Genomic DNA, 21,581 nt, shown 5'->3' with positions numbered 1-21,581 from the left:
TGATTCCACTATAGAGTCGTTATTCCTACTAGAAAAGCAGAAATTGCTAGAAAAGCTCAGCAAGTCAGGCAGCATCTGTGGAGAGAAATCAGAGTTAAGTTTTGAGTCCAAATGACCTTTCCTCAGAACTTTATTTCTGCTGCTTCCTTTGAGCCCCATGAAAACTGATTAAATTGCAGGGAGCACAGTAGCATCAAATACAAATAAGAAAGATTTGCATTTGCATAGCACCTTTCGGAATCCAGGAATGCCCTAAACACTTCATAGCAAATCAAGCTGTTTATTTGAAATGTAGTCATCATTGGAATGTAGGAAAGATGATAAAAATCAACAATCCCAAAATCCAATGACTCTTGGTTGGTCCTACTCATCCATGCCAAGCAGATATTCTAACATAATCTATTCCCTTTTGCCAGCACTTGGCTCATATCCCTCTAAACTCTTCCTATTCATATAGCCATCCAGATACCTTTTAAATGCTGCAACTGTACTAGCCTCCATCACTTCCTCTGGCAGCTCATTCTATTCCTCCTGCACTATCTGTCTAACTATTCCACCTTTCATGGAGTTAACCTATTCATCTGACAGTGTCTATGGCTTTTCTCCTTTCCTATAACTGCCTTCCATTACAGCCCCTTGCTCTTGTAAATTCCTCATTGCCTCTAACTGTCGCTCCAACCAATCCATGTGATTTGATAGAATTTACAACCAGAGACACTTCCTGCAGACATAATTATCAATAACATGGAAACTCTCCCACATCCGATAGGAAGAGCATATCAATCTACTAAAGGCCATCTTTGCACCTTCACAATCTTACAGACCCAGAAAATAGCACCATCATTTTGCTTGAAAAAAAATTGCGCCAGGCTAACCTACTACTTACAATTTATATTTTAAAAATTTAATCAAGAGACATATTTCAATAAAACATATAATCAAGAAGGAGCCCACTCTACTCACTACTGTATAGTTACAGCAATGTTTCACATTAAAAACTATATACTTATCTGCTCCTATGTTGTGAGCTCTCCCACACAGGTTCCTCGAAGATCAGTTGTGAATTTTGCTGTTTGTTAATTTTTCCTAGATGCACTCTGGCGTCCAGAGATACATGAATTCAGATTTTCTAAATTTATCTAGTCCCATTTGACAGCAGTTGGCCCATATCCTTTTAAACTCTTCCTATTCATATACCCATCCAAATGCCTTTTAAATGCTGTATTTGTACCAGCTTCCACCACTTCTTCTGCCAGCTCAATCCATACACGTGCCACCCTCTGTGTGAAATAGATGTCCCTCAGGTCCCTTTTAAATATTTCCCCTCTCATCTTAAACCTATGCCTTCTATTTTCGACTTCCCAATCCTAGGTTTGTCTATTTTCCCAGGAAATACAATTGACCTGTTTTGCACAAAAAATATAATCTTCACATTGCAAGCAATTTAACAAAATTATACACCTATCTGTATAAAAGAATACATGAGGATGGATAACTGATTAGAGCACGTGATATCATGGAACCATGCAAATCGCATTGACCAGTTTATGTTTTGCCACTAACACTCTCCTTTGAAGAGGTCCTTGAAATTGCAAGAGCAAACAGAACTCAAAAGAGTGACAGCCAGGACAGAAAAATGTCCTTATTTCAGCTGTTTGATGAGAGTGGTAAGACTACCAAGATTTCTTCTAGTGGGCAGATGGGAGGGCAGCAGGAAAAGACAATGACCCAGGAGAATCTGGAAGAGAGATGTCATAGATTGATAGTAGATGAGCTACAGTGGATGTGCGAGGGTGGAATAATACAGATGAATGTAGCATCTTGACAACAAATCCCTTGGCAGGAGAAGCTACAAGTAGCAGCAACATTGCACAATTGTTTCAATACATTGCCCTCTAATGTTAGGATTCTTATATTATTTAGCATCAGATTTTGGCAGTACTTGCAAAAGAACACCCAAAGGTAGTCATCATAATCTTACCAGACCAAATGGCTGGTCTCTCAATTAGAGATACATGACTAGTGGTCGGTTAACCTGAGTGTCTTAGGCAAGGTTGGAAAGAAGAGTCCTTCATGATAACTCCAGCTGGTACAGGAGTTGAACCTATGCTGTTTTTAACTCTCTGTATCACAAGGCAACTATCCAGCTAACTGAGCTAACTGCTCCCCTCAACCAAAACAAGAGATGCATTTGAAGAAATAAGCCTTTGACAACTATTTCAACCTCAGAACTAATAAAATTCTTAAAAGATCAATATTTAACAGAAAAATACAGCATCCAGGGAATCCACGAATGATTTCATTACTGATCTCAGGCTACTGGAGAAATGTGACAATGGTGACTTAAAGTAAGAGTTTACAAAAGTCTGAATTATTGTAGACATTACTGATGACCCTTTATCAGATTTATTATTGTCCAAAGAAGTCCTAAGTCTTAAGAAAGATATTTAGATTGAGAGTTCCAAATTAATCCCCAGAGGACAAGATTAAACTCACATAGGAGGTTATAAGATTGCATTCAATTTTTAAGGAACGGAATCACAAAACAAACATGAGACAATTCAAGGTAATGAATAGAATAAACACACTAAAAGTCCTTGACAACAGTGGAGCAAAGAAAACCTACAGGTGCAACATGCCCAGTTATCAAAACTGATAGGTATAATTACAAAACTGGTCACTTCAATGTACTGAAGCAGATGTAGCCATAGAAAAGTGAAAGATCAAAGAAATAACACACAAAGAGGTAAATGAGGAGAACAATCTCCAGAAATAGACAACCTCAATTGTTTTTAGGGAGAATAGATGAAACAAACCTCGAATGTTGGCAAGCTAATATTTATGTCGGAAATTCAGCTTAGATGCTGGAGCAAGTGTCACAATATTAGCACTTAGTAATTCATAAGTAAGAAAGTTCAATTACAAAGTCCAGAGGGAATTACACTTAATGTTAAATGTATGCCATAAGCAACTCTCCAACATCAGGGATATCAAATGCGAGAAAATATGTACTAAAAACTAGGAATTCTTATTCCTCAGTTTAAAAAATCGCATTCAAAAGGCAGAAGAGATTAAACTACTAAAGATCCAAATCAGGTGATCAAAGAACAGTCAACAGAAGATTTTATAGTGCTTTGTCAACACTTGGCAGCATATAAATAAGAAACAATATCCCTTGGTTAGTTATGCTGGAATAAGAAATTTGTTTCATGCTGACTCTGAGAAGGAAAGTTGTGACTGTACTGGTTTGACTGAAATATTTTTCATTGATATCAACACTGAAAGATAGTACAGTCAGTGAAGATAGTATGACGTTGGTAGAGGTAAGATGGTGCCAAAGATCAAAGGGAATCGATACTGGCCAACTGCTTTGTCTCAGCATCAGGGTGGAGTGGCTCAGATCCAGGCTCATAACCCAGCGTTTAAGTGTAATATTGAACTTCTAATGTTATTTCTTTACTTTCTCCTTTACACTTAAGATTTTATATCCAAATACCTTTTTACCTAAACGACACCGGAGAATGGTGACTTTGTACACCATTCTGCTGGATCACTGTGCTTGAGTACATGTGACAATAAATCTCAATTCTAAGTAAAACGTCCACCTTTTTCACAAATCTACAGGTGGATTCAGATCAAAAATCCACAAATACAGTTTGAGGATGTGGAACATACAACTCCTTCTAAGCTACCATTAAGAACCAGCAAGGTTTGTGAGGAGGTAAAGCAAAGAGAGAGCCCATATATTGTATATTCCACATAATTATTGATGATTTGTAACTGAATTGAATCAGATTACAACACAATTTAGTGTTATGACAGATTCAGCTCTGAGTGGACGCTGAGGGGACTTTTGTAACCATTATATTTACATGACTAGTCCAGTTCAGTTTCTGGTCAATGGTAATGTTGGTGGTACCACAAGAGATTCTTCTATTTCGACCAGATGGTGGTTATCCTCATCCACACTGGATCACTTTTTCACTATGAAGAAATTATTTCAAGAAGGCATCGATAGCAGCGTATAAAACAATGAATATGATACTGGTTTATGTACCTGATGACTTTATAGTGGTGTTAAGGGTGATGCCCTGAAAGGCTAACAAAACACTTGTATTCTGTTTTGAGACTTTTGGCAGCTACAAAAAGACCAAAATAAACAACATTATATTTATGTCAGCCCTTTTTGCTTCATTTAATCGTTATTATATCACAAGTACACAAACTTAAACATTAAGAACAAATTGATAGGAAAGTCTGCCTCAGGCTGATGGAACTGAAAGACCGTGCTGATGAACAAATGAAGAACTTGGTTGACATAATTCCAGAGACAGGAGCTGAAGAAAGAAAAGCTTTCCCTGGGCGGAAACTTGTGTTCCTGGCGGTGTCAGAATTGGAGGTTGTTAAGCCAATTAATTAGGTGGAATGGAGCTAGCCCAAAGCCCTGCCACATTCCTGCCTCCAGCAGAATTAACTTCCGTGCCGAAGGGCCAAGATCAAACTTCTCTCCCCATCGCCAGTTAAGGACCATTTATGGACCTCAATTTACCAAAGTTGGGATTGAACAAGCTCCTGGCATCGTGTAGTCAAGCAACAAAGCCTTTACCTACAACTCAACGAGTGGCTTGTTATCTTGGCAAGGGGAGGGATATGAAGCAGGCCTCTTGATCCAAGGAAATCTGTGTCTGAGCAAGAAACTGGAATTTGGGCAGCATGTTGCCTCTTAAGAACCGCCTCTGTCCCCTTACTGCTGATACTCTGCCACTTTCTACCCATGGTCCTCAACCTGAGAAACACCCTCATCACTCCTCCATTGCTTACCTTGGTCCTGGACCCTCTATGATCCTGGGACTCTGGGCTGGTTGGGGTTGGGAAGGGTGAGTATGGTGTTGGGTTCCTCCATCCTGTCAGCAGCATGGCACAACATGAGGGCTCCGGCCTCTCTTTCGCAGCAGCTCTTGGTGGATAGGACTTTTACCCCAGGGTTTGATTCTAGGAGATAGGCTACTGCTGGCCTGTATGGCATGTGGTTCACCAAATTTGGAACAAAGTTCGGTCAAACTGGAGTCAATAGAAATCAGAGAAAATGCACTGGAGTCAAACGTAGCTCAAAGGAAGATGGCTGTTGGAAGTCAAACTCTCAATCATAGGACATCTCTGCAGCACTTCCTCGATGTAGTATCCTTGGCCCAACCATCTTCAGTTGCTTCATCAAAGACCTTCCCTCCATCTTAAGGACAGGAATGAAGATCTTTGCTGGTGACTGCATAGCGTTCAGCATATTCATGACTTCTCTGATACTGAAAATGTCCATATCCAAATACAGAAAAACATGGAAAATATTCAGACTTGGGCTGACAAATGACAAGTAACATTTATACCACACAAGTGCCATGCAATGACTATCTCCAACATGATAGAATCTAATCATCACTCTTGCATTTAAGCTGCGGAGTTTGGATGCTCTTAAGTCCAAGGACAGGTGGACCATGGGTGAATTCAGAGGTATTGGAGGCACATCTGAAGATTCTGGTAGCAGATGATCTGAGACAGAACAGTGTTGTATAGAATCCCTACAGTGTGGAAGCAGACCCTTTGGCCCAACAAGTCCACACTGACCCTCCGAAGAGTAACTTACCCAGACCCATTCCCCTCCCCTATTGCTCTACATTTACCCCTGACTAATGCACCTAACCTACACATCCCTGAACACTATGGGCAATTTACCTAACCTGCACATCTTTGGATTGTGGGAGGAAACCAGAGCACCCAGAGGAAACCCATGCAGACACAGGGAGAACATGCAACCTCCATACAGACAGCTACCCAAGGCTGGAATCAAACCCAGGTCCAATGCACTGTGAGGCAGCAGTGCTAACCATTGAGTCACCACGCTGCCCCAGAGTTGAGTGAGGTTGCAGGTCAGTTAGCTTGAGCTTAGTAGTGAGACAGTTATGAGGAAAAAAAGTTCTGTGCACCAGTCCTAATCATCATTTGAAAAGGTCAGAATTGATCAAAAGAAGTCAGAATAGATTTGTAAAGAAAGAAGTCATTTCTGACAAACATGCTTGAATGCTTTCAGGGGATAATGAAAGATCAATGAAGGAAGCACATGCAACATATTCTATATGTTGGAGAAGATGGGAAAAGAGCTACCATAGATTAGAATTCTCCTCAAATAAAAACAGAAAAATCACAACAAAAGTTAGAATATTAAGTATCAAGAGAGTAGATTTGAATCGATTAGAGACAAAAAAAACCTGCAGATGCTGGAATCCAAGGTAGACAAACAGAAGGCTGGAGGAACACAGTAAGCCAGGCAGCGTCAGAGATGGAGAAGATCCCTGATGAAAGGTCTCTCGAAACAATGACTTCACTTCCTGACACTGCCTGGCTTGCTGTGTTCATCCAGCCTCCTAGTACAGCGTATATTTGCCTTAGCTGAATCATGAAAGTGTCTGTAAATTTTACCATACTTATATTAATTATAAATATCTTGCTCTAGGCAGCATCTATTTCCAACCTTGTTCAATCAGTGCTGTCATGTTAATACAGCTAATGCCTTTAGATTATGAATGATATATAATCTCACTTTTAAATACATACATCATTAGAGCAGGTGCCTAAGTATTTTCCGATTAAATATTTAACAGCCTAGGGAGGAGTTCACAGAATAATAAGTGGCATTGAAAGACATACGTTTTGCAGTTAATTGCCTTTTCTCACTGCTAAGTCTTTATTCATTGTCTATTGAAGGATGGTTTCTATTGTGAAGTCCTGGGGTGAATACCAGAGTTGAAAATGTGTTGCTGGTCAAAGCACAGCAGGCCAGGCAGCATCTCAGGAATAGAGAATTCGACGTTTCGAGCATAAGCCCTTCATCAGGAATGAGAGAGAGTAGCCAAGCAGGCTAAGATAAAAGGTAGGGAGGAGGGACTTGGGGGAGGGGCGATGGAGGTGGGATAGGTGGAAGGAGGTCAAGGTGAGGGTGATAGGCCGGAGTGGGGTGGGGGCGGAGAGGTCAGGAAGAAGATTGCAGGTTAGGAGGGCGGTGCTGAGTTGAGGGAACCGACTGAGACAAGGTGGGGGGAGGGGAAATGAGGAAACTGGAGAAATCTGAATTCATACCTTGTGGTTGGAGGGTTCCCAGGCGGAAGATGAGGCGCTCCTCCTCCAGCTGTCGTGTTGTTACGCTGGAGGAGGAGCGCCTCATCTTCCGCCTGGGAACCCTCCAACCACAAGGTATGAATTCAGATTTCTCCAGTTTCCTCATTTCCCCTCCCCCCACCTTGTCTCAGTCGGTTCCCTCAACTCAGCACCGCCCTCCTAACCTGCAATCTTCTTCCTGACCTCTCCGCCCCCACCCCACTCCGGCCTATCACCCTCACCTTGACCTCCTTCCACCTATCCCACCTCCATCGCCCCTCCCCCAAGTCCCTCCTCCCTACCTTTTATCTCAGCCTGCTTGGCTCTCTCTCTCTTATTCCTGATGAAGGGCTTATGCTCGAAACGTCGAATTCTCTATTCCTGAGATGCTGCCTAACCTGCTGTGCTTTGACCAGCAACACATTTTCAGCTGTGATCTCCAGCATCTGCAGACCTCATTTTTTACTTGAATACCAGAGTTATCAGCCATGTGGTCAGCAGATAATCCTTGTTACCCAGTAAGTGTCCCTTGGGTGGATAGTGCAGCCGACTACTGCAGGATGAAAGCTCAATAGTACTGGACATTGATCTGCATGTTTCTCTCCACATGGTAACACACTAATTGGATATTGAGGAAACCAGTACAGGGCGGGGTTGCCATACAGAGTCAAAAAATGTCACCCTAAATCATAGGAAGACTGATATCTTAGCAAAGTATGGGCTTACTGCATCAGCTCCTCTCTTATAGGTGCAGAGTGTCTCAGTGGCTAGCACTGCCGCCTCACAGCACCATAGAGCTGGGTGTAATTCCAGTAAAAAATGAGGTCTGCAGATGCTGGAGATCACAGCTGCAAATGTGTTGCTGGTCAAAGCACAGCAGGCCAGGCAGCATCTCAGGAATAGAGAATTCGACGTTTCGAGCATAAGCCCTAATTCCAGTCTTGTGTGTCTGTCTGTGTGGAATTTGCACATTCTGTATGGGTTTGCTGTGGTTTCCACTCACTGTCCAAAGGTGTGCAGGTTGGGTGGATTGGTCATGCTAAATGTTGCCCCATAGTGTACAGGTTAGCCATGGGAAAAGCCCCATGCAGGGTGGGTCTGGGTGGAATGCTCTTTGGAGGGGCTGTGAAGACCCGATGGGTTAAATGGCCTCCTTTTGAACTGTAGGGATGCTAGGATCAGTATTCAGACTTTAATTCTTGTTGGAGTTGTTAAAAATGTCACTCCGTTTTCTTAAACCTGATCTCTTTTAACTCCTTTTCCCCTATCCCATCTTCCTTTGTCTCTGTTTATTTTGCTTCCTCTATATGATTTGGTGTTGAATTAAATGGGCAATTCTCACTTCCTAGTTCAGACACTGGACAGCTCAATAATCCTCCTTCGAATGGAGCGGTAAAACCGACACAAAGTAACTTGCCCAGGATCCTCCACAGGGGATGTGATTTCAAAGTAACTTCAATCACGGCAAACTCCAGTGTAGAAGCTTATCGTCAACCTGAAACAATGTTGAAATGGAAAGGATGGTTGGCACTGTTTATTCCTAACTACAAAATCTAATCCAATGTTGTTTTCCAATCTCTGAATCTGAAATATTCTCTTTAAAATTCATGTAGGCACACCTAAAAAATGCCCAGATAAATAAAAATAGGCAAAAAAAAATTAGAAGTCAGTTGAAGAAAAAGAGACTCTTGCTAATTGTTTTACAATAATTTGCAGTCCCTGGGTTGAGAAAGGGTTTTATTCTTACGTACATTTGTGTGTCGATTCGCATACAAGTCAGAGTACATTACAGTACAGGAAACAATGACTGTTTGTCAGTGTAAGGAAACTCTGATGGGGTCACCGCTTTACGGAACACCTCTGGACCATGCACAAGCATAATCCTGACCTTTCTGTAGCCAGTTATTTTAACACAGCATCCTGCTCACACCTCCATGTGTCTGTCCTTGGCGTGCTACAGTGTTCCAGTGAATCACAGCGCAAACTGGAGGAACAGCATCTCAATTTCAGGCTAGGCACCTTACAGCCATCTACACTTAATATTGAGTTCAACACTTTCAAATTGTGAACCATTTCTTCCCTTTTTTCAGCTTGTTACGTTCTATTTTGGGGTGGCACAGCAGCTCAGTGGTTAGCACTGCTACCCCACTGTGCCAGGGACATGGGTTTGATTCTCACCTTGGGTGATTGTCTGTGTGGAGTTTGCACATTCTCCCTGTGTCTGCGTGGGTTTGCTCCAGGTGCTCCGGTTTCCTCCCACAGCCCAAAGATATGCAGGTTGGGTGAATTGCAACTAATATTCAGCAGTGTGTAGGTTAGGTGAATTAGTCAACGGTAAATGTAGGGAAATGAGTCTGTGTGGGCTATTCCTTGGAGGGTCAGTGTGGACCCCTTGGGCCAAAGGGCCTGTTTCCTCACTGTAGGGATTCTATATTATCATGTCCTCAATCCCCTGCCATCCATCCCCATCCCACTGGAGACTGTCTGTCCTTTCCAGTCTGGCATGAGAACACACCATTGTTCTGCCATTCTCACATCCCAATCACTTAATCTGAACTATCAACATTTTTTCACCACTAGCACCTTACATCCACTACCCCCATACCTCTCCCCCACCACCCCCTGTCCGTTCCCCTTACACTATCGCATGCCCGCCCCAGTCTCCATTTCAGCTCTGATAAAGAGCCATCTAGACTCTAAACATGAGCTTGTTCTCTCTTCAGGGATGCTGCCTGACCTGCTGTGATCTCCAACATTTGTTTTTTTCAGGAAATATTCACATGTTGGTTCATTAAAATTAATGTTAACACACACTGTGTGGGATCTTGTTCATAAGTACAAGTGTTCAGAAGTTGGATGTTTGTAATGTGGTTTCCCTGTAATTTAAGAGGGAGATAACTGATTGTAAATGAAGATTAGAACGCCTCATTACTTTTTATTGGTTGAAGAATGTCAGATATCATCATAACTGCAGTCTGTTTTGGCTTCATAGTAACAAGCAGAAAACTACAGGAAGCATTGTGAATTCTAAAAATATCATTTTGATAGTAGGAATGATAACAGCAATCACATAATAACACCTGTCATTTAAGCAGTTACTTGGATGCATCATAGTTAGAAGTTATGCCAATTAGACTTTTCCAGAGAAATGCAGCCCACATTGTGATTCACATTAAAAGTCCAGGATCAATACTGAGTTCAGGTTAATCCAAGTTCTTCAATACCTGAGTAAATATCGAGCACCAGCACCTTATCCAACAACAGGTCAGGTACATCCAGATAGTACATGTACATTAGTCTAGGTGTAAATGTTAAATCAATTACAGAGGAACCTCGATTATCCAAATATCAATTCTCCGAATTTCAGATTATCTGAATAAGATCTCAAGGTCCCATAACAACATTACATCAAAAAGGTAAGTGTATTCAGGTTGCCTGCGGTGAAGAACATGTGAAAACGCTGGCAAAAACAAAGAAACACAAGTACCTCAAACAACAGCGATTGTATTTTTTTTAACTTAAGGATTAGTTACACAGCCCTTTGGAAAAGTAAGTACTTTATTCATCAGATTAGATTACTTACAGTGTGGAAACAGGCCCTTCGGCCCAACAAGTCCACACTGACCCACCGAAGCGCAACCCACCCATACATTTACCCCTTACCTAACACTATGGACAATTTAGCATAGCCAATTCACCTGACCTGCACATCTTTGTGACTGTGGGAGGAAACCGGAGTACCCGGAGGAAACCCACGCAGAGAACGTGCAAACTCCACACAGTCTGTCGCCTGAGTCGGGAATTGAACCCAGGTCTCAAGCGCTGTGAGGCAGCAGTGCTAACCACTGTGCCACCGTGCTGCCCACCACTTTGCTGTCACTTTACTGGGTCATTTATGAAAAATGTGGCAGAGACATTAAACACATGTGCAAGGAGGTGCTTCTGTCTTTCTATCGCAACACTGAGTTCAGCAGAAACTGACAAATGTTCTTGTGTTTGTAGGAGCTGTTTGGGACCTGGTTTAATGCTGGGATTTCATATATTTATGTGATGGCAAGGGTTTAGTCTTTCTCAGTTTAACCTGCAATTTGCAAAATGCAAAGATTAGTCTGATTAAATAACAGACTCATCAAAACTATAGATTTAAACAAACTCTCCGGTACAGCACAGCGTTAAATCTGTCTGGCTTCACTTCTTTCAGGTCAAATCGATTATTTGAATAATCAGTTATCTGAACAAAATACTGCCTGCCTGACTCGTTCAGATAATTAGGGTTCCTCTGGATATCATTAAGGATAATTAGGTGATGCATGATAATTGATTGTGTTTGACCACATAAAGAAAGATGGCGGGCCTGAGTTCAAGTTCCGTCTGCTCTGAAGGTATGTAATATCATCTTTGAGCAGGTTGATTAGAAAATACCTAAAACATTGAAACATCTTAGATACTTCTCAAAATAAAGTAAAAAGGTAGCTGGGTCCCTGGGACTGCAGAGGTGGTATCCCAAAACTGTGCCAAATGTCTGGGTTCAAGACCCACTCTAAAGATGTGCCATAACATGTCTGATCAGATTGATTAAACACATTTAAAAAGAGCCCCATTCCTTGGTTTCTAACATATCACTAGGCTTGGATCCAGTTGTCGTTGTGTTGCTCAAGCTTTCTCTAAAATTCATTGTTTCTCTTCCTACAAGGCAAACTCACTTCCACCAACATATAGAAGGGTTGCAGATACCACCAGAAAGACCCCCTCCAGACCTCTCACCATCTTGACTTGGAACTACATCACCATTCCTTCAGTGCCACTGGGTCAAAATCCTGGAGCTCCCTCCCTAAAGCACTGTGGGTGTAACCACACCCCACGGATTGCAGTGATTGGAAGACAGCTTACCACCTTCTCACGGGCAATTTGGGGCAGAAAACAAATGTTGCCAACAAAGCCCACATCCCATGAATGAAGAAATAAATAAAAACAAAAAGGCAATCATCAGCAGTTGTGAAGCAGATGAATCAAGACCACACCACCCAGATGGGGGTTCTGTTGTTTGTTTCAATGACCTTAGCGTGTTCCAAAGATTTTTACACCTGATGAATTGCTTTTGAAGTGTACAAAGTTAAAAATCACATAACACCAGGTTATAGTACAATAGGTTTCATTGGAAGCACTAACTTTCGGAGCACTGCTCCTTCAACAGGTGGTTGTGGAGTATAAGATTGTTAAGATGACCACCTGATGAAGAAGCAGCGCTCTGAATGCTAGTGCTTCCAATTAAACCTACTGGACTATAACTTGGTATTGTGTGATTTTTAACCTTGCCCACCCCAGTCCAACACCGGCATCTCCAAATTTTGAAGTGTAGTCAGTGTTGCATTAGAGGGTAATGAAGCAGCCAATTAGTGCACAGAGTTGGATCCCCAAGTCTAATGATAGTAACTGGATGATCTGTTTGTAAGTGTTGGCTATGGAACCAGAATGGGCCAGGACACTGGAGAGAACACCAACCCCTTTCTCACTAAATTCTTCTTTAAAATAAGGATCAGAAGACATAGAAGCAAAAGTAGGCCATTCAAGCCATCGTATCTGCTCCACCACTCAATGAGATCATGTTTGAGCTGATAATCTACTTTTCTGCCTTTTCCCCACAACCCTTGATTCCTCTTACTGATTAAAAATCTATCATCTCAGCCCTGAATATATATAACAACCTAACCTCAACAGCTGAGGTAAAAGCAATGACTGCAGATGCTGGAAACCAGATTCTGGATCAGTGGTGCTGGAAGAGCACAGTAGTTCAGGCAGCATCCAATGAGCAGCGAAATCGACGTTTCAGGCAAAAGCCCTTCATCAAGAACCCTCTGTAGTAATAAACTCCACAAATTCAATACTCTCTGACAGAAGGTACTCCTCCTCATCTTTGTCCTAAGTGGGGCACCCCTTACTGAGATTATGCCCTCTGGTCCTAGACTGTCCCACAAGGAAAACAACCTCTCCCTATGTAACCAGTCATGCCCTCTAAGAATCCTATAGTTTAAAAAAATGACTCATTTCTCATTCTTCTGAAGGCCAGTAAGTACAGGCCCAACTTTCTCAAATTCTCTTCATAAGAGAATTCTTCACCACCAAACTTCAGCCGAGTCAACATTTTCTGGCCTCCCTCCAATACAGTAGAATATTCTTAGAAAACGGGACCAGAACTGTTCATACATGCCAGGTGTGATCTAACTAGTGCCGTGTACAGTTTTAGCAAGATCTCCCTATGTTTATACTCCATTCCGTTTGAAATGAAGGCCAATGTTCCATTTGCTTTCCCTATTACCTGCTGAGCGTGTATGCTGGCTTTTTGTTCTTATATGCACAAGGACCCCCTAAATCTGTCCGCATTGTAGCTTTCAGCAATCTTCTTCTATTTAAATAAAATTGATCTCCTCCATTCATTTCGCCAAAGTGCATAACTTCACATTTTCCCACATAATATTCCATCTGGTAAGTTTTTGCCCACTCACTTCATCAATAGTGCAGACGATTTGTGGCAACCTCATCACCAACCTTCCCAATTATATTTGTGTCATCTTCAAATTTGGCAATATACATTCTCTTCTCTCATTCAAGTTATTGAAATATATGGTGAATAATTGTGGCCCAACACTGATCCTTGTGGCCCTTCATTTGTTCCAGGTGACTGTAGTGATTAGAATCAGAACTAAGTGGATTTCATTAACTATGAGTTCCTTGATTGGGGTTGTTGACCTGGACCATTCAGAAAGCCCTGGCTGACAGATATAAGTAGGAGATTCAGAGTTGAAAGGGCAGCACAGTGGCTCAGTGGTTAGCATTGCTGCCTCACAGCACCGGGGACCCAGGTTCAATTCCAGCCTTGGGTGACTCTCTGTGCAGTTTGCATATTCTCCCTGTGTCTGTGTGGGTTTCCACTGGGTGCTCCAGTTTACCCCCTCCAATCGAGAGATTAGGTGAATTAGCCATGTCAAATTGCCTGTGGTGTTCAGGGATGTGTACGTGGAACTGGACAGTAAAGGGATAGGGATACTCTTCGGAGGGTCGGCGTGGCCCTTAGAGGGTCAAAATGGCTTGTTTCCACACTGCTGGGATTCTATGATTTTCAGGTATCCACAGTCCAGGCAGTGGCTCTGAGCTGGATGGTCAGAGGCCATGTACTGTGCTCATGTAAATAAAAGGTGACTTGGTGATGGGATACCAGCCTCTTTGCAGGTATTTCAATGACCAGAATGAAAATGCCCTCTGCATTCCAACTCTGTCTTCTTTATGTTAGCCAATGCTTGCAGTATTTCATATTAGAGGTTTAAATCTTAACTGAAATTGCATTGAAATTTAGCTTGGAGATATATCCATGAATCATACTGCCAATATGGTATTATTAGAACCTCTGGGTCAACATTAATTTGCACGTTCTCCCTGTGTCTGCGTGGGTTTCCTCCAGGTGCTCCGGTTTCCTCCCACAGTCCAAAGATGTGCAAGTCATGTGAATTGGCCATGCTAAATTGTCCGTAGTATTAGGTAAGGGGTAAAAGTAGGGGTATGGGTGGGTTGCGTTTCGGCGGGTCCATGTGGACTTGTTGGGCCGAAGGGCCTGTTTCCACACTGTAAGTAATCTAATCTAATCTAATCAACTGAAGTTAAAAAACTTTGTTCATCTGACTAGTTGTGAATGGTAAAGCGAGGCAGCATTAAACTGCATGTAGCTCAGAATTCTTATCAAGGGACTGAACTCAGTTGAATACCTTCTATGTAACTCATCAAAATGAGGAAGGGGAACAGGAAGAAGTTACAGTGATGTGGTGAGAAGGCAAAGGAAGGGGGAGGAGGAAATAAACTCTGGAGGGGATAGACTGCATGATGACGAGGAGAAAGATTTCTAAAAGCTTCTATAATATCTCCTGCTTCTTATTTCAAACAGGCTGCAAAATTCTGATAAAGGAAATGAAATTAATTTTGTCAGATTCACATTGAGTTGTACTGTACTACATCCAGATTAAGCATTGAACTACCCGCAGTTATTCAAATATTATCTTTTCCTGAACATCAATAGCTTGTTTCTCTTTTACTTTCCATTTTGTTCTTCCTGATTGTCTCCTAGCTACTTGGCACCCTCTACTGTCCTCTGTGGACGTGACATAGAGAGGGTAGTTTGAACATTTATTGTTGACCAATAGATGTCAATGAGGCCAATAGAAAAGAAAGTCAGGCCAGATGTAAAACAAGTCAACGATTAATTATCATCCCAATTACCATTCACTTTTTGTGTGACAACGGTACAGTGTTCACAACAAAGAGACAGGCCATTCAGCCCAACAGATTCATATTTACCATTGGTCTGACCATACATAGGTGGAGGCAGTGCGTCAAGGCGACAAATTCTATTATACATACCACCTGGGACTGGTTAGTCTTGCAACTCTAACAGGATTTTGTATTTTGGTTTTGAGCAGGATTGTGTAGCATGCTTAGTTGCAGGTCCAATGGATATGAATTTGGACCTGCCATTAAGAATAGCATAAGTTTTACTAATTTCGTCATGACTATGTCACTCCAAATGTTAAGTTTGCAGGTATGCAAGGAGGAAGATAATGGTTTAGAGGTATTATCACTCAACTATTAATCCAGGGATGCAGGCAATATTCTGGGGACCTGGGTTCAAATCTTGTGATGGTGGAATTTGAAATCAATTTTTAAGAATCTGGAATTAGGATCAAATGATGATCATGAAATCATTGTCGATTGTTGGCAAAACTGATCTGGTTCACTAATGTCCTTTAAGGGAAGGAAATATCCTTACCTGGTCTGGCCTACATGTGACTCCAGGACCACAGCAATGTGATTGATTTTTAACTGCCCTCTTGGCAATTAGGACTGGGTAATAAGTACTGGTCTAGCCAGTGATGCCCTCATTCTGTGAACAAATATTGAAAAAACATATGCGCGGGATGGCCTTAAAGCCTCGCAAAATCCCAAGTACTCACACTGCACGTAAAAATCCAACAAACCGTTGGGTACCCCAGATATACATGTGTAAGATCAACTCCGCATAATCTCAAGGACTGCCCATCATCACTGGGCTTGTGGCAGGATAGCTGGTTATAGTCAAGTTCAAACTGAGCAAATAACTCTCCCTGTTTGGATGGGACATTCAGGACTATCAAAACTGAAGCCTGGTGTCGGGGAAACTCACAGCCTTCAGACATTACATGATCAGATAGGTTTGCTGCTTCCTTCTTGGCATCTTTTCTCCAGAAAGATTGGGAAATTGAGGATACATTGCACTTCCAGGAAATCTATGTGCGAAATCAGGAACGGGAGCAACAGAAGATTACACTTCCCTTGGATAAACTGGAGACAGTAAAACCCAGACTGACTGCCTTTTCTGGGATAAACTGATTGCATAAGGGCCAGGGACTGAATCTCAAATGTATACTGGGTTATTTAACAGCTGACACAATTGTGTTATAGACAAAAAAAAAATGCTGCACATACTGGAATCCAAAGTAGACAGGCAGGAGGCTGGAAAAACATCAGCAAGCCAGGCAGCATCGGGAGATGTAGAAGTTGATACTTCAGTTGTAAACCACCGGGAACAGAAGTTAAAATAGAGTTTGTTCTGGTAAATTACAGAGATCCAGTGTACACACAGGAGTGCTTACTGTTTCATTATTAATCATCAGCGGTGGTTATAACACTGTTGGGATGCCATCCTGTCAAACAATGCTATCGTTCAGACAACAAAAAAAAAGCACAGTTCTGTGGAAGGGTCACCAGACACAAAACGTTAACCCTGATTTCTCTTCACAGATGCTGCCAGACCTGCTGAGCTTTTCCCAGCAACTTCTCTTTTTGAACAAGAAATCACAGCCTGTTCTGACGTTGGTCTTCATCCTCAGAGGTCATAAGGGAAGGCAATAGAACTAAATGATTACTTGGGCATCATTTCAAAGTTGCTGTGGTCTGGCCAACATATATCCTCCATCAATACAAGCTTCAAACAGGTTTAGTGATGTTAGCTCAGTTGGCTGGAAGGCTGGTTTTGGAAAGTAAGGTAATGCCAACAGTATCTTGTAGCTGCTGCTGTTACTGTGACAGTCTCTCCTTCTCATGCTCTCCCTCTGTCTGAGGTGTTGTGACCATTAGGTTATACCACCACCAGTTGTCTCTCCCTAATTAAAGACTGGAATGGAGGCAGCTACTTTTTGTATGACTATTACTGTCTACCTCCATTTTCAGTCCTGAACTTTTGACTCTTTATTGGAAAGTGCCATTGTCACATAATGATAAAATATCAGTGGTCCAGCACCCTTAAAAACAGATCTTATCTTGACTAGGAATCAAGAATGGATGCTGAGTAGTCTCGAAGGTGATGTAAATAGAATCACACTTCAACACAGTGAGAACCTTCAGCAGAAGCAGAGAGAAGATCGCGGTTGGCGACAGAGAAAAGGGCAAAGCTACATTTCTCTCCAGAACTGCAGTGGGGATGGTGACTACTTTTTCTCCTTGCCCTTGTCTTGCTCAATACATTTCTTATTATTGCTCCCTCTTCAGATAACCTGAATTTTGTGATTTCAAAGTAGAGTCACTTGAACATGGGTAAGTGAAGGTCTGGAATTTTCTAGACCAGAGAATTGTGGAAGCTAGATCACTGAAAATATTGAAAGAGGAGGTAGGTAGATTTTCAGGGAGCTTAAAGCTATCAGGAACTTATACAAAAAAGGAGTTGAGACCCAGGCAGATCAGGCATGTTCTTGATGAATGAGAAGGTAGGATTGAGAGGCCGAATGGCCTACGTTTTCTCCTATTTCTTGTGTTCTAGGACTTCTGGTGTCAATTGGAGGTTTATGCTTGGACTATGGAAGTTGGCACATGCCTTATTTCCTTAAGATGTGCCTTTCTCCTGTTGGTGCTATGTGCCAAATGTAACAGTGGTAAAGGGTCAACGAAGGCTATTTTGAACAGTGAGGACTGGTGCCATATTGTTACTGAATCACTTGAAAGCCAAAAAGTCAGATTTCTTTCAAAGCCACATTCCCAGAAACATGTACCCCTTTTATTTTGTTCAACTAGATTCTGATTTCCATTATTTAAAAATCTTATTCAGGTGCAAGACGAAACATGTTTTGGATTGAGCACACATTATGTAAACATTTTGTTCAGTATTGTATTCTCCATTGTGACTTATTTGTGCTTTTCCTATCTGTGTGACAACCACAGCAACAATTCTACAGATTTATGGTCACAGAATCCCTACAGTATGGAAGCAGGCCATTTGGCCCATTGAGTCCACACTGTCCCTCCAGAGAGCATCCCACCCCCTACCCTATCCCTGTAACCCTGCATTTCCCATGGTTATTCCACCAAGCCTACACATCCCTGGACACTATGTGCAATTTCCCATGGCCAATACACCTAACCTGTATATCGTTGGACTGTGGAAGGAAACCGGAGCACCCGAAGGAAATGCGCGCAGACACGGGGAGAACGTGCAAACTCTACACAGTCGCCTGAGGCTGGAATCTAACCGAGTCCCTGGCATTGTGAGGCAGCAGTGCTAACCACTGAGCTACCATGCCAACCTTGCTCATGCAAATGCAAGCTAAGAGTCTGCGAAGGGATACCGATAGGATAAGTGAATGAACACATATTTGGCAGATGAAGGATAATGTGGATAAATGTGAGTTTATCCACTTTAACATGAAGGATAGGGGAGAAAGAAAAAACATAATACCATATAAATGGTAAGAGACTGCAGAAGTTTGCAATAGATAGGGATCAGAGTGTTGTTGTATGTGAATAACAATGAGTTAGCAGGCAGGTACAGTAATTAGAAAATTCGTTGGAACATTGGGTCTTTATAGCAAGGAAACAAGACTGTAAGAGTATGGCAGTCCTACTACAGCTATGCAGGCCATTGGTTTACTGGAGTACTATGCACAATTTTGATCTTTTTAAGAAGGATATACATGCACTTGAAATAGTTCAGAGAAGGTCCACCAGACTGATTCCTGAGATGGAAGTTTTGTCTTATGATGAATGGTTGAGCAGGTTGCACCTATATTCACTGGAGTTAGAAGATGACAAGCTTGAGAGGGCTTGACAGGGTTTAGAGCATGTTTCCTTACTGTGGGGGAATCTAAACAAGGGGGCACAAGTTAAAAACATTGCGTTTGCCATTTAAGATAGAGATGAGGAGGAATTTCATCTCTCAAAGTTGTGTTAGTATTTGGAATTCTTTTACTCAGCAAAACAGTTGAGGCTGGGTTTTGAATATAGGTTCGTAGAATTCCTATGGTGAGGAAAGAGGCCATTCAGCCCAGAGAATCTGCACTGACCCACCGAAGAGTGTCCCACCCAAACCCAGCCCCCTACCCTAGCCCCCTAACCTGTTGTGTAATATAATGGTTCTGAAAGGGTTAATGTTAGAGACTGTATTAGGAACTCCCCCAACCTGATTATGTCATATAGTCTTCCACGAGGTAAAATAGAGGCTAGCTCAAGATCCCATTGGAGGCAGGTGAGTCATCAATGTCCTCTTAGTTATTTTGGTTCAGAAAGCAATGTACGCTTATTATTTTATTGCAATAAACAGAATCTTGCAAAGACAATTGCCTCTTCTCATCAAGACTCATTAGCAGTTCATCCTCTACCATTGTTAACTAAATAGGTCCTTAGATTATGTGCAAGTACAGTGATAGTGTCCATATCTCTGAGTCAGGAGGCCTGAATTCAAGTGTTACTGCTTCAGAATAGTGTAACAGCAACTCTGAACTGATAGATTAAAAGCTTTATGAAGTTGAGGGATCATTTGCTGCATTGATTGCGTCCCTTTGTCTAAGGTGAAAATGTGTTGCTGGTCAAAGCACAGCAGGCCAGGCAGCATCCAAGGAATAGGAAACTCGACGTTTCGGGCATAAGCCCTTCACATCGAATTTCCTATTCCTTGGATGCTGCCTGGCCTGCTGTGCTTTGACCAGCAACACATTTTCAACTGTGATCTCCAGCATCTGCAGACCTCATTTTTTATCCCTTTGTCTAAGGCCTAGAAGGCCTGGGTTAAAGTGTCATCTGCCACAGAGCCATGTTGTAATATGTCTGCACAGGTTGAATTTAAAAATACCTAGAAAGGTGGACTTATCAGTTTGATTTTTGCTTTTATTACAGTGTCCCCAAAGGGCTGCCTAACTCCAGTAAGTCTTATTTTGAAGAAGTGGAAAGGAGGATTGGTGGTAGCACTCCGTACCAATCATTAGTTGATAGTGGCGTGTTCCACAGCACGTACAACAGACACACTCCCTGAATAAGGCGAGCCATTTAAGACTCAGGAAAGGAAAAATTTCTTCATTCAGAGAGAGGTGAATCTTTAGAATGTTGGTAAATTTTTGGAATGGCCCGCTTCCACACTGTAGGAATTCTATGATTCAGTCAAAGAGGTGTAAAAATTCTAATTTTCAACATGGGATATCAGTATCACTGTTTAGCTGAGCATTTAATACCCAATCCCAATTTCCCAGAGGGCAGTTAAGAGTCAATGACATTGCTGTGGGTTTGCAGTCACTTGTAGGACAGACCAAGGGCTCTTTGGATGCAATGGTAGTTAGCCCCATGATTCAGAGGTGTGTGAGAATTTTTCTTAACTGGTTAGAAAATATCTGTAAGACAATACGTTTCCTTCCCTCAAGGAAATAAGTGAACGGATGAATATTTACAACAATTGACAATTATATATTCACTGATTATTTGCAGGTTTTATTGAATTCAAATGCCACAATATGGCTCAGTGGGACTCACCCCAAGTCCTCAGAACATTAGCCAGACATCCTGGATTACTAGTGGGTTGCTGGAAAAGCACAGCAGGTCAGGCAGCATCCTGATGAAAGGCTTCCGCCTGAAACATCGATTTTCCTGCCTCTCGGATGCTGCCTGACCTGCTGTGCTTTTCCAGCAACACACTCTCAACTCTGATCTCCAGCATCTGCAAACCTCATTGTCTCCCACTCTGGACTACTAGTCCAAATACATTATCAGTACATTACTGCATCCCTCTATAACTGGAAGGTATTCCTCAAGTTTATATTGAGCTTCACTGGAACATCCCCATTCCTTTGTTTTGTAATTCAGTGTTTTATTGGCTACGTGCAATCAATTTAATTCTTAACTGTTATGATATGCACATGTTGTCTACATTCATGTTTAATATTTTTATATATTTATGCATGGGATTATAACGTTAAAATCTCTCCATGTATCTAATATTATGCCACATAACGCTTTGAGAAAAATATACAAGATCCCATAGGTGAAATTACACAGCTTTTTGCTGAAGAGGCAGTGAACAAGTTAAAACATAGGCATCGATGCAGAGAGTATTAGAAATCTAGAGCAACACCAAGCAAACACCAGAGAAACTCAGCAGG

The sequence above is a fragment of the Hemiscyllium ocellatum genome, chromosome 29, assembly GCF_020745735.1.
Source record: "Hemiscyllium ocellatum isolate sHemOce1 chromosome 29, sHemOce1.pat.X.cur, whole genome shotgun sequence".
In the NCBI taxonomy this organism is placed as follows: Eukaryota; Metazoa; Chordata; class Chondrichthyes; order Orectolobiformes; family Hemiscylliidae; genus Hemiscyllium; species Hemiscyllium ocellatum.
Note: the sequence above shows the minus strand (reverse complement) of the source record.